The sequence below is a fragment of the Canis lupus genome, chromosome 23 (assembly GCF_003254725.2).
Source record: "Canis lupus dingo isolate Sandy chromosome 23, ASM325472v2, whole genome shotgun sequence".
Lineage (NCBI taxonomy): Eukaryota > Metazoa > Chordata > Mammalia > Carnivora > Canidae > Canis > Canis lupus.
In genome coordinates this window covers 10,525,626-10,551,249 of record NC_064265.1, presented here as the reverse complement: position 1 = coordinate 10,551,249, position 25,624 = coordinate 10,525,626, and the positions used below count along the sequence as shown (strand labels likewise).

Here is a 25,624-nt window from a genome sequence, read left to right as displayed (position 1 = left end):
TCTATATAAATGGGGATTTCAAGCCCCACCTCATGGAAGAGCTGGGGGCAAAATGATGCATGAGGATATACTAATGACAAATCCTTACTTCTCCATCTTCTCCCCAAACCACCTGAGTCAGTTGTAGCAGACAGACAGTCCTCTGCTCAGGTCCTTTTGAATCCCTTTTACATTTCCATATACCCCTTCCCTAACATTTGTGTGCTTTGCTTTACACAGCAGCTCATGTGACTCTTCAGAGGATTGCCCTTGGGCTATAGGAGCCACTTTGTGTCATGTAGAGAGATAGGAAAGTGTTTGGTTATTCACACCTCTATGTCTCTCTGTGGGCACCAGCAAATTATTCACAGGTGTAGAAATAGGAAGGCTCCATTCCTTCTTTCAAGTTGGGTCAAACTCTCAGGCATAAACTCTAGCACTCATCTCTGGATTCAGGGTAAGGCTAGAACTTTGCCTCAAATCACCCCTGCTGGTCTTCTTCCTGTTTCCTGATGTGCTCCCCATTCTCTTACTCAGTTTCTCCTGGGAGCACTTCTTGTGTCAGTTGCTTGTACAAGAATCATCAACTCAAGGCCTCTTCTGGGGAACTGGGTAGTCTCCAAAAATGGCCTCCATCATTTCCTTCCTTCCCTATGCATGTTTTTCCTTACATTAAGAGGTAGATTCTAATTTCCCTCCCTTGAATCTGGGCAGGACTTATGACCTGCTTACCCAATGGCAAGCAGCAGAATGATGATCTGAGCCTGCTGAGACTAGAGGCCCAGCAGCTGCTACATGGGTCTCTTGCGCCCTGTTTGAACCCAGCCTCCATGCTGTGAAAACCCAAGCCATATGAAGAGGACACTTGTAGGTACCCCAGTCATGGGCTCCATTTGAGCTTCCCACCTGTAGCCACCATTGATCACCAGCCATTAGGGAGACATCTTGGATGACCAGCCCAGCTGAGCCTTCAGACAGCTCCAGCTGCCATCTGACTATCACTGCATGATGGACATCAAGTGAGAGCTACCCAGCTGAGCCCAGCTAACTCACAGACTCATAAGAGATCATAATAAACTGCTTTAAGCCATTAGTTCTCTGGATGTTTGTTTCACACCAATAGATACCTATAACAGGAACTGGACAGAAGACTCCAGTTAGAAGGATATTCTGCCAGAGGACATAAGATTGAGTAGGGATGTGCTCACCTGCCCCACTGGGCTAAGAACATTCTCAGGGCAGCTCTGCACGGGTGAAAGGGAGCGGGAAAGTTGCCAGCTACCTTAGAGATGTTGTGATGTACAGGTAGGATGGGTCCTAGTCTATTGTTTCCTCCCTGCAGGAAGGAGTAGGAAGTGAGACACTGTGTTCCTTGTGTGTTTCTCTCTGCTGAATCTCCCAGCAAGATGTTTATGTGTAGCTCCTTCCACAGCTCAGCTAATTAGCTGCTATGGAGTCTGATTAACTACTTGCTTTCTAAAAATGGGTCTGTGAAAATGATACTTCCCTGTTCAAGAGTTTTATTGGCTTTGTGAGATGCTAGCACTTCATGACAATCTCAGGCCCAAACCCCAATGATGCAAAGATAAATATTCTCCCAAAATGAGGTGTTGTTAGCTATGCTGGACAATCAATCTGCACAAGTCACTTGCTCAAGCTGCTGTCTCTCTGCCTGTGTCCAGGGGTGATGCAAAGTGAGTTAAGTTTTAAGCTGCTATTTACAATGTAGTCAGGGATCTGATCAGAAAGTAGGCAAATAGAGTAGAGGAGTGGATATGAGAGGGGGTCCTCCTAGGTGAGGTTTTGGGGACCAGGGAAGATGACTCACTTGACCTTGACTAATCTTGTGTGTGTGTGTGTGTGTGTGTGTGTGTGTTATGTGTCAGGGGTTGGGGTGGATGTGTGGGTGTGTAACAAAACAACAAGAAGTAATGAAAAACTGCAACAAAAAGAGTTTCTCTTCACTCTTTCATACCTACTAATGGCAGGACATATGCTATAGGATCAGAGGAATGGAGGCTCACTCTTTCTCTTCCCAGTCCAAAGAGCCAAGCAACTCAGATTTGTCATTGGTAGAGATGGTGCTGGCTCATTCCATTGTCCTCTGGCTTCTGAAATCACAGGTCTTGGGAAGAAGATAATGAGTGAGGGGAATTGGAGATCAGATTGAACTTCTCCCTCACCTCAGGTTCTCCATCAAAGTGCACCTCAACCCCCAGACCAACTTTGTCACAACCTAGTAAGGAAAATGAGAACTTGAACCAGAAGTGCTTAGCTTTGCTCATACACCAGGATGAGATTAAGTCTAACTGAGCCTCCAGGGGTAGAAGGTAATATAGTCATTACACTTCACAATTCAAAGAGCATTATAATAATCCATGTGAACTGTAGTTAGGCAGTACACAACTTGTGCAGCTATGCTTAGTGGCCCAGGTAGAAAAGGAAGCAGTATGGACTTCTGTAAATGGCGCTGAGCTAGGGCCTAGAAGTTGGTTCCTAATATTCCTCAAAACTGCTTGATCATGCCACTGTACTACCAAATAGCTTCTTTTTTTAAAAAGATTTTATTTATTCACTCATGAAAGACACAGAGAGAGGTAGAGACACAGGCAGAGGGAGAAACAGGCTCCACATAGGGAGCCCGATGTGGGACTCGATCCCAGGTCTCCAGGATCACACCCTAGGCTGAAGGTGGCACCAAACCACTGAGCCACCTGGGCTGCCCTACCAAATAGCTTCTTAACAAAAATTCTTAATAGAATTGCTTCATGTTCTATTACTTAAAAATTCTTAATAGTGCTTCATGTCCATATTACTTCTGTATTCATCCCCAAAGTTTCATCACTTACCCTGCTCCAGTCACACTGGCCTTCATGCTGCTTTTCAAATATATCAAGTGTCTGTCTTTCTTGGGGCTGTTTCCCTTCTACCTAGAATGCTCTTCCCACAGGTGTCTGCATGGACACTTTATTCTCGTCCTGTGCTCAAATATCAGCTCTTCAAAGAGGCCCTTTCTTTATCACCCTGTCCAAAACATTGTCCCAGGCACTCTCCACTTCCACCCCAGCTTGGGTTTATATCACAGCACTTATCATCATTAGAGAATATCCTGCATTCTCTTTGTGAAGGGCAGAGTCTTTGCTCTGTCTTTATCTTTAATCCTGAGAACAGTGCCAGGAATAGAATAGAGGTCCTCAAAATATATTGGATAAATAAGTGAGAAAATGTTCCTCAGGTCTGCCAATTGTGTGCTGCAACGAGTCATTTGGTCCCTTTGAGTAGCCCATCTGTTCCGTGAGGAGATAACAGGACCTTCTGCCTCTGCAGTCATGGCTGGGCACTTTGCTTCTCCTCTTTTTGGGGCAAAGGACAATACAAAGATACTAGACCCTGCATAGGATGTATGGAAGGATCTAGGAGTGGAGGAAAGAAACAGCAGGAATAAAGAGATGGAGAGTGAGGGATGATGTAGAAAATGCTGGCTCAAGCTGAATTCCAGGCCAGATGGCATAAAAATGTCCTCCATGTTGGCTGTCAAAAGCAGGCAGAAAAATCTCACCAGGAAGTGTGGAATCCAGCTTGGGCATGAAGGGAGGTTCAAAGGCTCCAGAATGACCAAGGTGGTGGACAGTTGCACATGGATTCCACAGATCCAGTACTGAATAACACTGAATCACATTATGATAATTATGTCCTTATCAGTACTCCCACTGATACGTGAAGGAGAAAGTCTCCATCAGACAGTGGTAAGCTTTATTCTCTCTTTTTAATCTCCCTTTGCAGTGAAGAGGCCATGAGCCTTTGGCTCAGAGCCTGAAGCAGGCAACATTTCCAGATAGAGTTTAGTAATTCTGTTTGCTTGTAATTATTTTTTGTAATTACCATCCATTTATGGCAAATGATACTGAATCCCACTTCTCTTGGAAAGCTGAAAGGTCTGGCAAGCCCAGATCTTCTTTCCCTCACAGCCACAATTTACTGGGATGAGGAGCGGCCCCCCACTTTTGTTGGACAGTTCTCCAGAATCACCCCCACCCACAGCTACCACCTCATTCACTTTATAGAGAAACAAAGGCTGAGATTAAGGGTTGGCCCCAGTCATATAGAATAGAATATGTCTGGGATTAGAGCTCAGGTTTGCTGTCATCCATTAGAGGAGGGATTATTAATTATGCATGGGCATCAGCATCACTAGAGTAGTTTTTTAAAAAATGCATATCTAAATTGTTTAGAAGCCCTCCAGGTGTTTCTGATAAGCACTGCTTGATTGGTTTATATTGTATTGGCCTGTAATAAAGAGATGTCAAGGTTTGGCTACTCACTGGTACCATTTCTTTATGGACCTGTTAGGTTTCTCTGATAGTAAGCAACAGAAAGTAACATTTATTAGTTTAATTAAAAAAATAACTCATTGGAAGGATGTTGGGTAGTTGATAGAATCACAGAAAAAGCTGATCAAATGGGCCATGGGAATCAGCAGGGCCAGGAGAATCAGCAGATCCATGAAAATCTTAGTAAAAACTGGTGAGCTCTCTTCTTTGGGATCTTTCCATGAGATGTCTCTATCTCTCCGCTCAAAATTCTAATTTCTAGAAGAACCTCAATGTTCTCAGTTGAGCTATGTTCCTATCTCTTGGCCAAATGAGGTGGTGGGACATTTTGACCCATCAGGACCCCAGAAGAAAAACTGAGTTCTGTTAGCAAGGAAAGAGGGAGAGATGCTGGGAAGATGTAAACAGTAAGTGCCTACCACATTTTGTGAGGATCTCCTCAGATACAACTGAAATTATGTAACAGTTTCCATTTGGCTTGTTTTAGGAGCTCAGGATGGAGGGTTAATTTCCTATCTACAGATGGAAGCTTGAGTCTTTGAGATGATGAGATATAATTAGATTTTCAGGGGGGAATCCTTGATTGACATTTTAATGGAACCTAAGTTTCTTGACTTTTCTCTGACTTTGGAACTGATTTTCTTGTAGGTTGAGGAGACAGAACCAATCACTCCATTTGGAAGTTTTAGTTTTTTGAGCCTCAGGTAAGGAGATTTTTATTTTGAGCCTTGCTATGGTTCTCAGAACCTGTGCTAAACCAGTAACAGAATTGTATATTTCAGGGGATGAGCCCTTAGCTGGTGGGCCCAGATGCTTCCTGAATTAGGAATAGCCTACTTTTGGGGATGAGAAATGGATCTAAGCATTTTCAAGTTGAGTTTTGTGTGTGATGCTGGATCTTGATTTTGGCACATCATTTACAACTAAACCTATGTGACTAATCTTGTTTCCTTTTTCGCTTAGGCTGCCAGGATATCTTCAATTATACCAACTGGGCAGGACTTTGTTGAGATTTTTTTCTTCTCAGTTCTTATATCCTGTCCTAATTCCTATGTTTTCCTGTTTCTGTTGCTTATTGCACTATTTTATTATGTGCATTTACTACTACCACCTTCATTCCCTTTGTGGAGAAAAACTGAGTAGAAATATCATGACTCTCATCTGATGGTTAATAGCTGGGCGTTCTCAGGAAAGACATTCAAAATCTTTACACTTCAATTGTCTATAAAACACCCTGCCAACCTCACTGGGCAGTTTTAAGGGTCAAGTGAGTTGATGTGTATGAGAAGGGTTTGTTCTGCAATATAATCCTACAAAGTATTATTAGGCGTTGTAGCAGCAGCATGATTAAGGGTAATATTTGGCTGAGGCACATGCAGATTTTACTTCAGTTCTGAAGTTCAGCCAAGCAAAAGGAAAGAAAAAACCAAGGGGCAGTATGTGCTATTTCCAAAATTGAGAGAGATGGGGGCCTTCAGCTCTGGGCCTTTCTGAATTCACCTCACCCTTGGTTGGCTCTGGCTGCTGCAAAGCTACTTTGGATCAACCTTTTCTGCTGTGAGTGCTAGTCTCATGGTATACCATGTGGGGTTCCTGAGCTGAGGAATTAGTTTTCATAGCAATGTGTCTGCCCCTGCCCTGGGAATGCAGGAGGCCTATGAGATGGACTGCAGGCTTCTCTTGCACACCAGGTCAGAGAAGGGGGAGGCTGAGTCATTGATCTAGGAGTTGGCCAACTCAGCATCCCTCTGTCATCCTACTGTCCTGCTGGTAATCTAAACAAATGCCTGGGAATGAAAGAAGACATTTTAAGGGCCTCTTTGCTTCCACAGAATCTGTCCCATTCCATCTAAGAAAACATCCCATCTTTACTATGTATGAAAGTATTGGAGAGCACATCTTTTCACCTGTAAAAATTATTTGCATTTTCCCAGGAATATGAATATCGTGTTTGTCTTTTAGGTAACTTTTGGGGGTTAGAGTTTTCTCCTTTAATTGGGTTTGACACAGTTTCAATACTTTTGAAATAAACTCTTCCTCTTGGCCTGGGCTGATTTGGAAGATGTGCTTCCATCAGTATGGATACTTCCCAAGCCTGCTGTGGGTCACTGTCAGCCATAGTATATCTAAGGGCAGGAGGGTGCTGGTGAGTCTGGAGAAGTGCCAGTGATGAGCTGGTAGGGGGTGGTAGTCTGCCCTCACTGATGAACCACAAATTTCAATATCACAATTCCTAATTCTGCTTTCCCTCTCTTCAGTTAAAACTAGCCTTTGCTGGTTGAAGTGGAACATAGCTGCTGGCACCCTGGCCTGACTGTCCCCTTAGCTGCCTTTTAGACTAGTTTTCTGAAGGATCTGTTCAATGTTTGTAGCAGGGGTAGGGAGGTATTGATTTCCTAATAATAAAGGTCCTACATAGTGACAGATGCATTTACGCATTACCACTGGATCAAGAGTTTGAAGAAATTAAACAAAAATATTTCCTTTGTAAAGGAATTAATTTAAATTTCTTGCAAGTAAATTCTGCATGTTGAAAAAATCAATAGGTTGAAAAAAATCAAATAGGACTATAAGACTTAAAATATAAAACAGGAATATCCTTCTTGGCTCCTCTGCCCTTCCATGACCCCAAATACCCAAAGGTTTTCACCTCTTTTTTTTTACCTCCCTAAATAATATATATTATTGTATGTATTAAGCTATTGTACTATTTCTTTAAAAAAATTTAATTCTTCCTCTTTAAAACTGAGATGTAATTGACATAAAACACTGTATTAGTTTTAGGTATACAACATGATTTGATATATGTATGTATTGATGACATGATTACTGCAATTGACATCCATCACTACAAATAGTGACAAATATTTTTCTTCTGATGAGAAGTTTTAAGATCTACTTTCTTAGCAACTTTCAAATATACAATACAATGTCATTAACTATAGGCACCATGTTATACATTACATCCCTGGAACTTATTTATCTTATAACTGGAAGTTTGTACCTTTTGACTTCCTTTTGTATGCTTGACTAAATATTGTACTATATCTTGATGTGTCAGTTTGTACGCTATTTGACTTCCCTTATGATGGTTGAGAATTTAACATCCCTCCACCACTTGCACTGTTCCTTTCTCTCAATCTCAACACCATAACGTTGATTAACAAGGTTAATCAAATCCTTGTTTCCATTAAAACTATAAAACTATTGCTCACTAATGGATCAAGTAGTATAATATGATCATGTTTCAATGCTTGAAAAAGTGCTCTTTTTCACTCTGCTTAATTGTCTATATATCCAAGGCGATTCCTCCATCCCCAGTGCATACCCAGTACCTCTGCAGATCTGTCAATCTTATCAATATTTCTCTCAAATCCATCAACTAACCTGTCATTCCCCTCCCACCCCCACACTGTTGCTGTCTTACCTGTGTGCACACCCTACCCATCACAACTACTTTCTAGGATGGCACAGATCCTTTATCCTGGCATATCTTGTCACTCTCTGCTCTGATTTACTGCTGTTCCTTCTCTCTCTCTCTCTCTCCTTTTTAAAGATTTATTTATTTATGAGAGAGAGAGAGTGTCAGAGCACAAGAGGCAGAGAGGAGGGAGGGGGAATCTCAAGCAGATTCCAAGCTGAGCCTGGAGCCAATGTGGGGCTTAATCTCTCGACCCTGAGATCATGACCTGAGCTAAAAATCAAAAGTCGGATGCTTAAGTGACTGAGCCACTCAGGCACCCCTGCAATTCTTCTCTTTATGGGTTTATGTTTTTGTCTTGCTAAAACACATTTTCTAGAGGCTTCCTAAAAAAGGATACATGGCAGATTTTTTTTTTTGAGTCATTGTATGTGACCATGTCTTCATTCTGCCCTCATACTTGATTATTTGTCTGGATATAGAATCAGCTGAATGTTCTCACCATTCTCACCTTTGTAGCCCTGGAGCCTAATACAGTGTCTGGTACATGGCTGCCCCTCAAATCCTGCTGAGATGCCTGAAGGGAGAGCTTGGAATTCCAGTCTGGCACTGTAGACCTCAGAGCCAATCTGCTTACGTGCTTCGCTGCCTCTGCTGAGGTGGACAGCTAGATGTTTTAGAAGTTCCTGGCTTCTTCATCAGCTGTGGCCCCTTTGCTGATGTCAAAAAATTCTAGGAAGTGTGGTTTAGTCAAGGAGAGATCAGTAGCCTTCAAGCAGCCATGGCTATGAGCAAACTTGTTGAGAATATAGAGACAGGGTGGGGTTAGTAAGATGTCTGTCTTACTAACAGACGTAGACTCTAGAGATGAATTGTCTAGGTTGGCACCCTAGGTCTGTCCCATCCTAGCTTCACAGCATCAGAAAATTTCTTAACCTTTCTGTGCCTCAGTGTCCTCATCTGTAAGTGGGGAAAATAGTGGTGTCAAACTTAGGAGGTTACCATGAAGATGAGATGAAAAAATTCATGAAAAACACTCAGAGCAAGACCAAGCAGATAACAACTGCTTGATAAATTAGGTAGTTGATATCTGTTCTCACATGTCCTGTCCTTCCTGTCCATCTGAGGCCCCATCCTTTTGTTCCTGGTTTCACCACTCAGGCCAACTGGTCAGGTAGCAAACATTTGGAATTTGGGATCAGAGAGTTTGAGCAGCTCGTCAACAGTGTGGCTGTAGACAAGTCACAGGACCTCTTGGAATCTCTCTTTCCTCACTGGGAAATGGTGAACTCCTTCCTCAGCTGCCATCACAGGTTCCAGCTCCTAGGGAAGATATCAGTATCCTTTAGAATCATCACTGCTGCCTTAGTCACATTGAGGGGCCTGTGTGGCCACTGGGAATCCCTGCTATACTCCTAGCCTGCCCTACTCCAGGGTGGTCTGCTGGACTGATTCCCAACTGCCAGAAGTTCTATTTCTTTTCCTGAAGGTTTCATCTGGCCACCAAAGTCCACATGACAGATCCACATTAAAGAATGGACATGCTAGGAATTAACACCCCCCATTTCTCCTTCCTCCCTCCCCAACTGGTTCATCTTCAAATCAAGACTGCAGGAATTGGTGTAAAAATGCCCCAGCTAATGTGCAAATAATGTACGTGAGCTCCCAGTTTTCTCAGGGGGTTAAACTCTAGTGAGCCTGTAGCCAACTTGCCAACATGGCATTGTTTATTCCCTAACATCCCCAGTCTCTCTCATTCCAAATAAACTGCTTGCACTTGAATCCTTATCTCAGGAGCTACTTTGTGGGGAGCCCATGTCTGATATAATTTACTAGATGATGCTTCTCAGCTTCTTGGAGGGACTTACATTATAAACGGTGGCTTGAGAAAACTCTGTCTCCCTGGGAAAAGTTTGCTCCAGCCCTGTAGGAGGAAACGAATTTCAGCTTTAGGCCTACTGCATGGGTATTTCTGATTAAAGACAGGATATGGCTCCATGTGGGCAGGTATGGGTAATAACTTCTCCCACCAACCCATAAGACCTGGACTACATGAAGAAGGGCCTTATTCCAAGAGGTATTGAAGGTTGGCACAAATTGGAACCATCCTAGAGCCTTCTGTCAGGGACCAGTCTTGGCACTCCTCATGCCCACCTGTCCACTGGCAAGCCCCTGAAAGCAGATGGGCCTCCCAAGAGCTGCAGCCCTTGACCTTCCAGCTCATGCTGGGCCCTTCACAATGGCCTTAAGGGGCAGGACAGCTCAGGCTCAGGAGTAGGAGGTCATCATTGTACAATTGATCACGAGGGGTGGAGTATTCTTTATTGGCTCCTTCATGGTTAATCATGGGAGTTAACAAGAGGGTATGTGGCTGAGAGCCCTGTTGTTGATTTTAATAACTGTCTTACATCTTGAGGGTTAAAACAGAGAAAGAGTTGAGTTGGGCTGGACTCTACTCAAGCTTAGCTTTAAGCCAAGTGTAGCCCATGGCATTCTGGGGAACTCGGTGGGCAGCACGGAGGCGGCCTGGGCTAGTGTGGGAAGGAGTCTCAGGTAAGGCAGGATGGGCAAGTAATTCCTGCTATCAAGATGACCTATGTCAAGGAAAGCCTCCTCTGTGTAGTCTATTGCCTGCCTAACAAGAAATCCTGACTATCACATATCTTTTGACTATTTTGCTCCTTTTTTCTGCAAAATAAGTTTCTATTCCTGCAGCATCCTACCAGCAGAATGCATGACAAGTTGTTACTCAATTCAAATATTGGGACAGTCTGATATTCGATGAATATTGCTTTCTTATGATCTGTGCAGCTGGGCTGTGTTGTTCTCAGCTCTGATGGCCAGTTCTTGGAAAAATCAGAGTTCTCATGCTGTGAGGAGCAGAGCCATTTTGTCTGTTCCGAGGGCAAGAAGGCACTTCCTGAAGTAGAAACAACCTGTCACCTTGGGTGGGAAGTGTGCCTGTGTCCTCAGTAGGTAAAGACAGAGTGTTCCACTCAGTGACCCGTGCTGAATCCTGACCAAGGAGACAGAAAAGAGTAAATATCCAGTTTTTCTCTCATAGCATCCAGAATAGGGGGACCTTTGAAGTGTTAAAAAAATGATTGAAGACAATTTAGGTGATACAGATTTTATTTAACACTTCTTGAAGAGGACAGTCTCCTCTCAGAGAACTGCAAAATGGGGCGGAGGGCAGGGTAAAAGCCTCCATGGGCTGCACGAGGCCCAGAGAGTCAGCAGGCTGGGCTGAGTTCAGCACACTGGAGAAGTGCATCCCAAAGGGCTTTCAGAGAGAAGAGGAGGGAAACATGGGCAGCCAAAGGGCTGGCATGGGTGAGGCAGGAGGGTGCGTCGGGGCTGCTGGAAGTACACGTGGCAGGCTCGGCAGGCACCAGCCACGGAATCTCCAGAGCTGGAGGCACCTCCTAGAAGCTGGGAACAGGTGGGCAAGATTCCCAAGGGATGGGAAAAGTGCATTAATATTAAAATTGCAGCTTAATCCCCAGCAGGAGTGCTTTGGTTGGACACTCATGTTTTCGGGGCCCAGCATGGTACAGTGTGAGGACAAGGCTTGTGTGTGTGCGGGTGGGTGGGGGAGTTGATAAGTAGTGCAAGGGGAAATTTGAGGTTTTAGATAGAGTCAGGCTACATATGTTCATAGAAGCCATAACTGTTGTGTGCTGTAGCTGTTCTCTCAAATGAGAAGCTTGGTCATTGTTTCTGTTGAAATAACTTTCTAGGACTGAGATAGAGCTTGTCGTGCCTGGGGTGCCATGTCAGCCAATATGGGGTTAGTCAAATAACTCATGTTTCTAACAATGCTCTGCTTGACCAGAAATAGAGTCTGTCTGGTCAGCCAACCCCCAACCCTAAGCCAACTCTGGGCCTTCTCACCCCAAAGTGGACCATGTGGCCCCAGCCCATCAGATATTTTCAATTTTTCTCTTCCTCATTCTTTATTCTTTATCCTATAAAAGTGTCCTGCCCTTCAAAACCATTCCCTCTGCTTCCCTTGCCCCAGCAGCGACTGGTATACTGATGACCTCTTACTAAGGAATTGTCTAGCTGATCTTGCCTGTGCTTTGCTTCCTCAACCAGTGAAATTTCTTTGCAAAGATTCCTTTTCCTTTTGGGAAGAGGTGTCCAAATTATCTTACTTAGGAGAGGAGATCTCTCTGGTATTATTTCAATTGGGTCTTGTCTTTGTTTAAAACAAGGGTCCACGTCTTTGCATTTGTCTATCTGAGGCAAAGAGAGGATAATACTATTGGTCCTTGAGCTTAGGGCTATGGGAGATACAAGATATGGAGATATATCAGATATATATTGCTACCTATATCAGTTATCCAATGCTGGATAATAAACAGTGCAAAGACTTGGTGATTTAAAACAACAACCGTTTGTCTAGCTCATGGTGCTATGAGTCAGGAATTCGGGCAAGGCTCAGTTGGGTGGTTCTTCTGGTTTAGTTGGGCTCACTCATGAGTCTGTGGTCAGTTGGCAAGCCTGCAGATCAAGTATGGTTTCGTGCACACTTCTGGTTTTGGCTGGCAATTGGCTTGTTTTTGCACCACAGGACCTGTCATCTTCCAGCAGCTAGCTTGGGTTTCTTCACCTGGTGAGGGGGCAGGATTCCAGGATGATGAGCAAAAACATGCAAGGCCTCTTGTAGCTTGGTTCAAACCTGGTTCATTGTCTCTTCTGCTGCTTGTTGGTCAGAGCAAGTATGAAGCCAGCACTGATTCCAGGTGGGGAATAGGATCGGAAAGATTCAGTACAAAGGGATAAGGGAGGAGTGGAGCAATCTACGTATCACACTACCAGTGCATTGCCTTTTCTCTTCATAAAAGGCATGATGATGTTTAAGCAGCACTGCTTAATAAATCCAGAATTTTTTCGATAGCTCCCTTTGTACCTCCTAGCAATGGTCCCCAAATGCACAGAGTGGGTGTTGGAGGAGGGAATGATATGAAACTTTGGAGCACTGGCATCACAAGGATCCCAGAAAGAATTAGACAGTTCCTGGAGAGGCTTGCAGGGATGCAAATAAACAAAACAAATATTCTAGAACAATCCCTCAGGTGTTGTGATAACGTGAGGTTAAGATAGAGCAGAATTTTCCCCCCATATATTTTTGACATTGTTTTGAAATAATTTCAGACTTAAAGTTGCTGAACAGTACACAGAGATTCTGTCTACTGTTCACTTAGCTTCCCTTCATGTTAACGTCTTACATCACCTAGTACAATGATCAAAGCCAAGAAATTAACACTGATATAGCTCTATTAACCAATCTAGAGGCTTTGTTCATATTTTACCAGTTGTCCCACTAATACCCTTTTTCATTCCAAGAGTCTGCATTGTCTGCCCACATTTAGCTGTCCTGTAAGCCTCCTCTAACCTGGGATATTTCATCAGTCTTTCCTTGCCTTTTAGGACTGTCGTGATTTTGAAGAATGCTAGCTATTTCTTTTATAGAATGTGTCTTACTACAGGATTTGTACGATATATTCTCACAATTAGACTGAAGTTATGCATTTTTGGCAGCAAAAGCACAGAAGTGATATTATGTCCTTCTTAGTACATAATGTCAGGAGGTACATGATGTCATCTTGTCTTATCATTGGTGATATTGACTTTGATCACTTGGTAGAGGTGATGTCTGCCAGGTGTTTCCACCACAAAGTTGCTATTCTTCCCTTTGTAATTAATGTATTCTTTGTAAGGATGAGACTAAGCCAAGTCTGTGAGACTATGCAAATATCCTGTTTCTTAGAAGACAGTAGCCCACTACTTTTAGTATTGGCATTTGATTCTTACCTACAGCCATTATTAATGTGGTCATTGCCAAATGGTGATTTCCTACTTGCATGACCTCTTGTTCAGGTATTAATTAGAATTCTAGTGTAAGAAAGAGCTATCCGTTCTCTGCCACTCATTTATTCACATGTTTATTTATATGAGTGTAAACTCCTGAATATTTAGTTTATGTTAGAATCTACTAGTGTCATTATTTCACCAGGGCAGACCCTTTCAAATGATCAGGAATCTCACAGTGTCCTAACGATCTGTAATGTGCTGATTACTTCCTCCAGAGTGTGTGACCTGCATGTCCCAGGCCACAGGCCTTGCCCGGTGTGCTGAGTGAGTGAATGAATGAATGAATGAATAAATGATTAAATAATTTTAATGCTTGTAAGTAGAGGCAATAATAAGAACTCTAGAGGTCCCAAGCTCCAAAAAGGTTGATGACAACTTTCTCCAAGCTTGATGAGCCAAAACAAAACAAAACCATAACCAAAAATAAAATTTATAAGGAAGGCCAAACCAGATCAGAGCATTTTGCATATTGGCTACTTGGCTGTCTTTGTTTTTTAGAAATATCAAAACTGTTTAAAAAGAGCTATTGGTTGTCTTTGTTTGCTGGTCCCTCAGACACTTGCTAGGTCTGCTTATTTGATCATCTTGCACCTCTTAGAGGATTTGGAAATGACTTCATGGAGGAGGGGACTTTGGAGATGAGTCTAAAGGATTACAGTAGCCCTTTAACAGACAGAGGAAAGTGGAAGAGTGTTCCAGGCAGAGGAAGTAGCACATGCAAAGCCCATCAGAGTGAAAAATGGTGACATCTTGACCAAATGGTCAATAGCCATGGAGAGGAATGTTAAACATGAACCTTGGGTGGGAAATCAGGGTAGAAAATTGTAAAGAGCCTTGAATATATAAGGGGATTTAGACCTGATAAAATAAGTCTTGGAGTAGCCAAAGAATTTCTCAATTAGGCACTGAGGACCTTCATTTAGTCATTCATTGGAGAAAGGCTCCTTGACAATCTGCCACTTAGGTCCTACGACTGCCATTCTGGAAAAGGCTTAGGCCTGACCACATGGAACCAGGATGGAGAGAGGGTGTCAGGAGACATGTCGTATAATATTAAGTGTTTCTACAAGAGCTGCATGTTTTGGGAAGAGACTCTGACATGAGGGGAGCCCTGGTGGGGAGGCAGGGAGGGAGTGACTCATCTCCTTCCTCCTTAATGCTCTGTTTTGCTTGGACATAACTCTAGGTCTACAGGTGCCAAGGGAAGGGGAAAGAATTTCTCAGCTTCAGAAAGCCCCGCAGGCGATCTAGGGTAAGGACAAGACTTCATGTCCAGGCACCTCGTTCTGCAAAAGGAGGAGAAAACTTTCCTCTAGGAAAAATTCCAAAGACTATGCTATTGGGGCAAAGACTTCCAAACCCAATGTGACTTGTTGCCTAGAAACCCAGGAGGCACCCAATGAAAAGAGGTGTGGCATGCTAAAGGCAACGTTCATCCGTCTAATTTCAATTCCCACTCTTTATTTTGAAGCGCTAGCCCCAAACATGAATGATACAGGTCACTGATATTTGCCGTGGGTGCTGACTCTCTCACTCACCATTGCAGTGTACTTCCAACAGTTAGCACCTGCATGTCTTCGCTGGAGGTGTCCTGTGCAGCCAGTGTGCACAAGCTCGGAGTGCCAGAGAATTTAACACCCTCCCTCCTGTAGCCCTCAGCCAAGGACTGGCTGGAGTCAGTAGACAAATACTCCAGGTTCTTCACCTTCAGGTGTGGTAACTCTGAGGTGCATGTTCTGCACTGTCTCTCTGACTTGTGCAGGGGGTCCCAGGTGCCCACAGAGGTCATTTGCTGGATGTTATGGTCCTTACTGGCTGTCTGGCCCTTCCTTCTCACCTCCTACCTCCCTGCAGGTGTTTCCTGGGTTCCCCTCCCAGATAAACTGCCCTCGGTGGAATCCTGGGCTCAGACTCTGCCTAGAGGAACCTACATGGAGCTAGCAGGCCACACATGTAGTTTAGAGGAAGAATCTTATCATTCACATTTACAGTCTGGCTCACCTCCTCCTCTGAGGAGGGCACAGGCAGCCGGGGTGGGGACACCCAAACTCTCTCCGCCTCCACTTCCTGATGCTGCTGCAGCCCTTGAGATCTGTCTCATGCCGCTCTCTCTGCTCCCTGACTCTGGAGATGGAGGAAGGTAGAGATCACATCACAGAACGAGCTCAGGCAGGGTCTGCTTAAAACTGGCCAGACTGACGGCAAAGGAATCCATGTCTCATCCTTTTCAGTCATTTCCCTATAAATAGCAACGAGCACCTTCGATTTTTTCTTTCTCTCTCTCTCTCTTTTTTTTTTTTTGGCAGTCTAATCACTAAGAACTCCCCTCTGGTGGGTACTTTTTTTAGAGCATAATAGAAGGTGTGATATCTTGTGAGAGGCGCCAGAGTCACTTGGAGAATGGCAGCTCAGGGATTGAAGTTTCTGAGAATATTAAAGATTAACACCAAATACTTTGTTGCTATTTAACTCTCTGCCGATTCATGTTCCTGGAGCAGAAACAGAACATTTCTTTCCCTCCCTTCTGTTTATTCCTTCCCTTCTCTGTTCTGGGGATTCAGAAGCTGTCGATGTCAGATGCCAACTCCTTAAGGGCTGAAATGGTTTTATATAATAACAGAGAGGGGGAGCCTACAAAATGAAGAAAGAATCTAATTCAGCGCTTGGGCTGAAATGGGAACTGGAAACGAGGGGGGAGCCTTCTTAAAAATAGCTAACTCAGAGGGAAGAATGCAGCTTGTCTCAAGGCAGGCAGGCAGGCGCAACCCTTGGGTGAATTATAGGAACCCACTGTAGGGCTTGTGCGTTCGCTTTTGAAATGTTGATCATGGCTAAGAGGAGGAGGGCGAATGGAGGGCTGCTGGTGGCTGAGGCTGGGAGCTGTCCTCGCAATGGCAATGGACAAGGCTGTCAGGCCTCCCGCTGCCTGGGCATGCCGCTGGGATGCTGGGACGTGCATGCCCTGTGCCCCCCAGTGCCCGTCCCTGGTGATTTAGGCAGCCCCATCACTGAAACTCCAGACCTGCCCGGAGGGGTGCACAAGTCTCTAGGAGGAGGGGGAAGGGGCTCAGGGGAGCCCGAGGAGAGGGGAAGAGGTGCAGAGAGAATGAAGAGAGAGGTCTGACAGGAGATGATGAGCACCTTAGAGACCCAGTGGCTCAGAGAGAGAGAGAGAGAGAGAGAGAGAAGCTAAACGGGGACAGAAGTCCACAGCGGGAAGAAGAGAGATGCCAGGCACGTACAGAGATGAAGGCAAGGAGGGGGATCAGCCAGGGCAAGGAAAGGAAGCAGTGGATCTCTTAGTGGATAATGAAAAGGAAGGGAGCAGCACAGCACCCTCCCCCAGGCTACAAATGATCCATCCTTCCTATGCCCCAGCTCCTCTCTCTGACTACAGGAGGAGCCATGACTGGTCTTTTTTTGTGGTCCTCTTTGCTTCTAAGAGACAGCTACCAGGAAGAGCATGCAAATTCCACAATTACTGCAAGCTTTGACTGCAGTCCTCCAGCTTGGCAAGTGGTCACCGAGGCCTTAGTGTCTGTGCCTGGTGCATTAAGGGATCTCTGGGTCTGCCCTCTTTTCTCTCTGGAAGGTCTGCCTTTGATGGATGACAAGTCCAAGTACCTCAGAACTCTCCAAAACTGGGAAGTGACACCCAGTTCCTTCTTCCCTACCTGAGATGCCTGAGAAGGTGCAGACAGACAAAGTGACCTAGAGCCCATGCTGTAGTATCATCCAAATCACAGCCCATAAGGAGGGAGAGGGGAACGAGCCCAAGAGCTCTGTCCCACAGTGGTGGTACCTGACACGGCCCCATTGTGAGGAGCACCCGCCTGTATCCCCCTGGTACTCACCATTTCCAGGCCTACTATCAGGCTCTGATTCGGGCATGTGTGTCTCTCTCTGCCTGAGGATTTTGGTCACAGGGTTTGGCTTGTCTGGGACAGACCTAAACCAACGACTGGTGGATAAACACTGCATCTTCTTTAGCACAGACTCTGGGCCATGTCCTACTGTTTCCTAGAGAGCCTCAGGTGCCCCCAGAAGTAGCCTGCTCAGGAACATCCCCTATATTCTCTTCCTCTCCTTCCCCATGTCACATGGCCTGCTGCTGCTCTGGAGTTTTCACTGTGGGTCTCCTAGATAAACCATGTACCTGCTTTTCTGTTCTAATCTCTCCAGGGGAACTTAGCCCAAGACAGGCACTGTGTGGTTCTAGCAGCTTCTCCCCAGCTCCTGTGAGCTGCAGGAATGTAGAGGGCTGTGTCATCACAGTACAAAGCAGCACACGATTCTTGTCTGGGTTTCCTGGAGACCACCCAGGGAACCTGCTGGAGCCCAAGTGTGTCTCTCCAAGGACCGCCAGGCAGAAGCTGCCATAATTAATAAACAACAGAAAAACAAGAAAATCGTGGAAAAACAATAAGCACAGTAACTTCTGAACTTTGGCAGACATACTTTGAGAATTAACAACCCAAATCAAATAGAATGTTCTTGAAGCAAACCATGAGCTTGGAGTGAGCTGACCGGGCCTCCCTTGGGCTTCTCAAACTCTGGTTGCCAGTGGTCATCAGGAGGTGGGTGTAGGCAGTGGGAATGTGGGCTGTGGCCACGGTTGCCTTGTCCTTCAGGAATGATCCTGGGGAGAATGAACCTCCCAGGAGACGGGTGGAGGTGTCTGGGAAGAGTCTGAATCCTGGAAGAGTCGGACTGGAGTTTGGACTTTGCTCCATCATGTTATAGCTGTGTTATCCTCCAAGAAAGATTTAACCTCTCTGAGCCTCAGTTTCCCCACCTGCAAACTGGGGGCCCTGACACCTCACAGAAAACAACCTAACACATGTCCAGCAGCTGATATTAAGTATAGCTCCCGCTTGCCTTCTCTTCTCCCTTCTCAAGGGAGCCACATCCTTGGCCTGGCAGAGGGTAGGCTGAGGGTAAAAGGAAGCGTGTCCTGAGAGGGCCCCTGCCACACGGCCAGGCACTGAGACGGCTGGCCACCACAGTCCCCACATGCAGCCAGTCTGCATCCGTGGGCGTGGGAAAGAGACATAAACGCTGACGGGCATTAAACACGAGTTAGACATGCCATTCCGCGCCACCAACACATTTCAAAAGTGCACATCACAAGGCTCTTGTTGAAGCCCTGGCGGCCAGCCAGGGTCAGACCACAAAAGGAAGCTGTTTCCCTGCTGGAGCTGCCGGGTGGCCGGGCGTGGCCAGGGCCTCACGTCACTGCAGAGTGTGGGGGCTCTGCTGGGATTTCCTGCCCTGGCATCCGCTCTTTCTCCTGTGGGCTCTGCTGCGAACATCCCAGGTGACGATGCCCCACCATGGGGGAAAGCCAGCTTTCACCTGAGCCTTCCCCCTGTCACCAGAAAGGCCTGCTTGATGATGCTTACACAGGGCCCCTGGGGTGGCCCTGCAGCCTTCTGGAGACCCACCTGGCATTTTTCTCCCCTCTGAGTGCCATGGAAAATTTTCTCCACGGTGGGTAGAAGTCGCATTCCATCTGCAGCATCAAGGTTGAAAGGCGATCGCAGGTCGAGGGGTGGCCGAAGATGTGGGATGCAGCTGGCCTAAGGCAGGCCTCCCTCCTGGCAGACGATCCGCAAATATTTATTGAGGGTCTGCCCTGGACCAGCTCTGTGCCCAGGTCTGCGGGGCACACAGAGGCGCCCTGTGTGACACAAGGAGCCTATGTTCTGACTGAGAAGCCAGGCGGACACACGGGAAATGGGGGGTCCTGTTGACCCCCTGAGCTATGCTTTCATGCTTGGATGTGTGGGAAGGCGCAGACTGAATGCACAGGTGCTGGTCTTACTCCGGGTGAGGTGGCATGCTGTCGGAACCCGGAGAAGGCTGTAGAACTATTGGTTTTTGGCCCGTGGGCTCTCCTTGCTCTCTGTCAAGCAGCGCTAACTGCATTTAACTCTCAGATGGGTCCTCTTACGGACTCTGGACTCTCTCCCCACTCCCAGTAGTCTTTTTACCCTACACGGTTTTATTCCTTCAAACTAAGCAGGCAAACATCCACAAAATGTTTGCTTTTATGTCAGCCTTTGCAAATACCTGGGGGGGGGGGGGGGGAGGTGTCCTGCTCTTTCCCCTTTGCAGAGGAAGGAGCTGAGGCTGGGTGATGGGTATGCCCAGGATCATATGGAGAGTTAAGCTTCTGTCCTGTGTGGTCCCTGACCCATAGGGTCCCCCATAGAAGGGATAAGCCTGATGTAGTGTGCAAAAGATAATGCTGGCAGACCCAGCTCTGTTCTTAGGCTTGCAGAAATGTTGGTCCTTGGGAGCAGGCTCCTTTAAATGTCACATAAACAGACTCTACATCCTCCCCATCTGCCATAGGTTCCTATTTGAATAAACACTTACACATATTTTCCTATGCATAGAGCCACAATGCCTGAAATGATGGATCAGTAGGGACATGTTTGTTCATTTTGCCCCAAGTCATTTGAACCCTCATTGGCCAGACTGTGTGATTGGCTTTGCTGAGGGCCTATGACTGGCCTAACTCTTTGAAGCCTACCTTTAGCCTCCAAGAGACTCCACCCGTTCTCCATTCCTGCTCAGCATGAAACAATGTCTTTTGTTGAGATTGGAGGAGGCCCAATAAACAGTGCGTCTCTTCTCGCTTGAATGCTGAGCCACTGAGGCAGGCTGAGGAACCTCTGGGTTGGCAGTGAAATATCGGCTTCTTCACAAGCCAGGCTGATGGCGGAAAGCATGGCTTAGGTGTACTGCCACTGTGGTGAATGCCACATAGGACAGAATGAATGCCCTATAGGACAGACTTACCTCCCAACACATTCCACTGTCCCATGTTGGGGTCTGACCTTGCACTGGGGAGCAATGTGGGTTTCCTGCAAGCAACCAAAGTCTCAAGATGGGCTTCTTTCAATCAGTCAGACTTGGGGAGAGGTCATGGTTATTAAGTGGGTACAGCTCCTCCTGCTTGACACTGCAAACCCATACCATAGCTACACAAATGTTGGAGTCCCTCTCTGTAAGGATGCCCTTTTAGTTCCATGTCTCTCAACTCCAGCTGTCTTGGAGACATATCATGAGTTCAGGGGTTGAAGGCTAACTTACTGGTAGCTGCCTGGGTTGTTCTTTGGACAGGGATAAGAAGGTGGAGAGAGGGACCTTGAGAGTCTGTTACAACATTTTCTTGCGCTGAGAGGCTTAGTAATATGCTGATTAAGGGCATGGCATCTTGGAGTCAGCCCTGGCTCTCTTCCTAATTTCCTTATCTGCAAAATAGAGATAGTATTTATACTTATTGTTTTTGTGGATTAAATAAAATTACAACACAAGGTTTGGCACAGTCTCTGGCCCATAATAACTGCTAAATAGATATTTGCTTTTTTATAGCAAATGGGACACTTTAAACTAACATTGTCATGCTCTTGTAGAACACCATTGGCTCTATTTTCTTGTTTGCACAGTGATGACTTGGTTCACATCTAGCCTTCCCTGGTCAAGGGACTTGGGCAAGGTGCTGGGCACATGGTAGCTATCAGTGTGTGTTAATTCCACCAGTGAGTTCCCTCTAGGCTCAGAGCTAAGCTCCCTGTGCTAAGGAGATGAGTATTTGATTAGGGGAAGCAGGAAATAGTAGAGTTGAGTCTCAGTCATGCGGGTGGGGAGAACCTGGTGCCCTGGAAGAAGGGAGAGGTGGCCCTAGAAGAATGGTGAACCATTCTTCACCACCTGAACCAGGTGGCCCTAGTTCATTCAGTCAGAGATGAACATGGAAGGGAGATGGGGGTAACCAAAAATAAGCTACTCATCTACTTCTACCTTTCTCCATGCAGAAGTAATTCCTAGGATCCAGGGGGTTCATGGACAGCCCCACCCTGGTCATTGCATTGGGTGGCTCATGGGAATCCTCTCCTCTTTTTCTTTCTCAATCTCTCTCTCCCCCTCCACCTTACTTTCCCATCCTTCCTCCCTCTCTCCTATTTTCCAGCCCTCTTCTGTCTCTGCCTCTCAAACTCCCAAACCTCCTGCTCTCTCTAATTATATTAGGCTTCAGCCTTATATCTGGCACCTGCATTTTTCAGGCAAGGAGAGCAGGCCCTGACAATGTTGTGATGTTCTTTTCGACAAAACTGCCTTTTAGGTAAATACTTTTTGGGCCAATCTTGCTGAATTAACTATCTGGGTCATTTGAATTTCTTCTCCGGGAAATAATTATGGCCTTTGGGAAATGTAAAGTATACTGCAGTCCTGTGAGTGGAAAGAAAATACCAGCCTCCCTCTTCCTGTGCCACCTCCTTCCATTTCTCTGCGACCCGGGGAATCAAATTAGCAGTGACTCCCATCTCTGGGGTCCAGTGTTGCCTTGGATCTCTCTGGGGAAGTCCCTTAGGCATTCAGGGTAGCTCTGCACGTGAGGGAGATTATCTTCATGTTACTTTTCTTGTGTGAGAGCAATGGCTTCCTTCCGGGCAGCTAAAATTTTTCGAAAAATAACATTCTATAGATGCCCTCTCCAATTCTGAAGGGTAAAATAGAGAAGTAAAGGGTGTTACCAGGCTACAGCCTCGGGAGGACCAACGCTTGCTTCACAGTGCCAGGCAAGAACAGAAGCTCTTAGACCTCAGCTGGGGAGTGGGTTGCTGGTGGGGGTAGCTGAGTAGCTTTGACTTTGGTGATAGAACAGTTGTCGTGGAAGAATGTGCCAGCCCCTTCTCTGGCTGGGGGATGCAGGAAGCCATCTTCAACCTGAGAAGGGTTTCTCTTCATCATGAGAATATAAGATAAGGAGGTCTCAGCTGTCCTAGGGGAACAAGGCTGGCTCTTCCTTCTACCATTTGGGAGGCAGAGCCGACAGGAGGGAAGATGGTGGGGAAGTTTACAAGGGATGTTCTCCTCATTTGCTAGGACCACCACAACAACATACCACAGACGAGGTGGCTTAAGCAACAGAAATTTATTTCCTCACAGTTCTAGAGGCCCAAAAGGCTGAAATCAAGGTGTTGGTAGAGTTGCCTTCCTCTGAGACCCCTCTCCTTGGCTTGGAGGTGGCCACCTCTCCCCGTGTTCTCCGTGATCTTTCCTCTGTACCAGTCAGTGTTCTGCTCTTCTCAGAAAGACACCAGTCCTACTGGGGCAGGGCTCACTCAATGACCTCATTTTACCTGAGAAACTCCATCTACAAATAAGGTCATATTCTGAGGTACAGGGGTTTTGGATTTTAGCATGTGGATTTTGAGGAGGACACAGTTCAGCCCCTAACAGGCCTACCTGGGAGGCCAGGTAAGAAGGTGGGCACTGAGTGAGTTAGGAACAGAGGGGAAATGACTGGTGTACCCTAAAGCTGCCAATGTTCAGAGACATTAATATCTCCCTGGTCATCCTGACCGAGGCATCCTGGCCAGAGGACATCAAGAGTCCCAATGGTGAGGTTGCTGAGGAGGAAGGGAGGTCTAGGTTGGTGACCCGGGCTCACCAGCAGGGTCTAGAGCCAGAGTGTGTTGGTTTGGGGAGTGGGGGGAGGTGAGGGTCCATGTGGAGAGCAGAGCTGGGGCTGGACGATCCTCTGATTGTACCCATGGAACCAGCTGGACACTGAATGCAAATCTAAAGAACTGCAACCCCAACACCCAAGTGAGGGCACCACAGGCAGTGAGGGGCTTGCACAAGCAAAGCCACTGTGCACAGTTGTGCAAGCAGTACACTCAATTCTGACATCTTGTGTCATAGGGCAGTGAATGGGAATAGCATCCCTGGAGTGGGACTGTAGCCTGCATGGCTGGACACTGTGGCTCTGACTTCAGTGCAGGAGCATGCATCCAATTCAAAGGACCAGTTTTCAACAGTGGTCCCATGTGGCAGCAACAGAAGCCATAGCAGGGGTATGTCTGGGCAGAGTCTTATTCTTTCTCTACCAGGCAGTTAAAAGCAGGACTGGCCTCTTCATTCTGAGCAAGGCGCAGGAAGGTCCGGAGATGAAGATAAAGAAGGTCCAAAAAAGGAATCTTCTAGATAAAGGTGGGAAGGGGGAAGTTGAACTATTGAACACAAGAAATATAACTGGTTTCTACCAACCAGCACCAGTCAAATTAAGATCTCTCTGGGGAGAGTGGATACCTTTTTTGAGTGAGACGTTAAAAATCTGCATTTGGGGATTTGGGTTTAAAGTTTGACTGTACGTTTGAACACACATGTTTTATTTTATTTATTTATTTATTATTATTTTTTAAGGATTTAATTTATTTATTCATGAAAGACACACACACACAGAGAAGCAGAGACACAGGCAGAGGGAGAAGCAGGGTCCATGCAGGGAGCCCCACTTGGGACTCGATCCCGGGTCTCCAGGATCACACCCTGGGCCGAACACAGGCGCTAAACCGTTGAGCCACCCAGGGATCCCACACACGTTTTATCAGTCCATGCTCATCAATAGGGCAAAGACTTATGAGCCAGGCACTCTGGTGGACAAGGAGAAAGGGATTGGCCTCAAGTAATTTATTAGTGGAGAAGAGAACCAAAGGTCATTCAGTCAGCTGTGTCCCAGACACAAGTTGGCTGCCTTCAGTGAGGAAATGTTCTGTCTTGGGGGTTTCTTGTCTTGGAAGCAAGCCCTGGGTTGAGGATCTGTGGGAAACTGATTTCTTGGGAGGTGCTTTCAAAGAAAATGATGAAGGGATGGAGGAGCAGGGCAGGGTGGAAGCCAAGCAAGGCTATGAGCTCGGGCAGAGTCTCAGCTTCCACAGGGCCCACCAGATGCTCTGGAGCATGTCCCATCTTAGAGGCTGTCCTGACTCGAGGCAACCAAGCTAGGCGTTCATAGCCTTGAAACAGTCAGTCATTGGCTAAGGGCCACCTGGGAGGTCAGAAACTTCCAGGTACTGCCAGCTTTTTGCTCATGTGAGCGGAGTGCGGTGGGAGCCCTTAGACAATCCTCTTGAGGGAGAGGCTGGGGTGGCTGTTGGCAGGGGAGGGACACAGCCCTGGGGCAGAGGTGCACAGAGAGGACAAAAGGAATCCCTCTGGGGACTGGCATTCTCTACAGAGCTGATCACTGCCTTGTGTTGGCTCCTTCTCCCAGGAACTGTTTGAAGACTTGATTCAGTGGAGCGTGAAACTTGGGCCAGCACCACCACCGAGGCTCAAGGCAATTCTTTAACTCACCAGCTTTGTGACCTTGAGCGAATGACTCTGACCTTCGCACTCCTCTTTGGCATGGTGGGAATGGTAATTCCTTTCTCATAGGACAGTCGCAGAGATAAAAGAGGCAGTGCGTGCTGAGTGCCTAGCTCCCTGCTTGGCTCGCAGCAGGAATTTGTGAAATGCCAACTCCCTTCCTCAACTACTTTTCCTCCCCCTCCTCAGGGAAGAACATTACCCATGAGCACAGGGCTGCCGAAAGGTCCCTGTGAGCCGCTCATTTTGTTTATGTACCGTCCCACAGAAGATAACAATTTAGATGGCAAATTATATTGCCAGAGTTGGGGAGTTGGTGTATTAATTCCTGACTATTTACTGTGACAGATTTAAAGCCCAATATCTCAGGGAGTGCTGGGGTTCCCACTCCACAACATACAGAATTGCATGGATGTACCTTGCTGCTTTCTGGCAATACCAAGCATCTCCTCTGTGCAGGGGGTGAAGTGGGGGGTAAGTGGCTGGGAGTAAGTTACTGAGAGAACCCAAAGGGCTGACTTCATCCTCTCCCGGCAAGTCCTGGTGACTCACCAGCTCCAGGCCTAATGGGTGTTAGGGAAAGCCACCCTTTCTTTCTCAAAAGAACACAGATAGCCCTTCCTCAATGCTGTGTAGCCCTGTAGCAGTTGGCCAGAGAGTACAAGTGCCACCTCAATGGCTCTGTTGGTGCCCATCTCTGTTAGGCCACAAAGACATGCAGCCTGGGGGTGACCTGGGAGGCAGCATTGTAAAACACTTGTATCTCTTCAATGCAGGCCTCAAGCACATATCTGTGTTAAGTGGCACTGTCTCCAAACTGTAGGCCAGCATACTGAGGCTTGAGCAA

The 25,624-nt window shown here is 46.4% G+C and overlaps 1 long non-coding RNA gene across 3 annotated transcripts in view; it reads left to right on the top strand.

Annotated features, from left to right (window-relative positions):
- LOC112668718 (uncharacterized) overlaps window positions 1–25,624 on the top strand; it is an 81,386-nt gene that overhangs the window by 32,510 nt on the left and 23,252 nt on the right. The window contains exon 2 of one of the 3 annotated variants that reach the window (XR_004808572.2): window positions 4,959–5,014. The exons of the other annotated variants lie outside the window; for them this stretch is intronic. This is a non-coding gene — a long non-coding RNA (uncharacterized LOC112668718). The remainder of the gene's footprint in view (window positions 1–4,958; window positions 5,015–25,624) is intronic. 3 annotated transcript variants of the gene reach the window in all.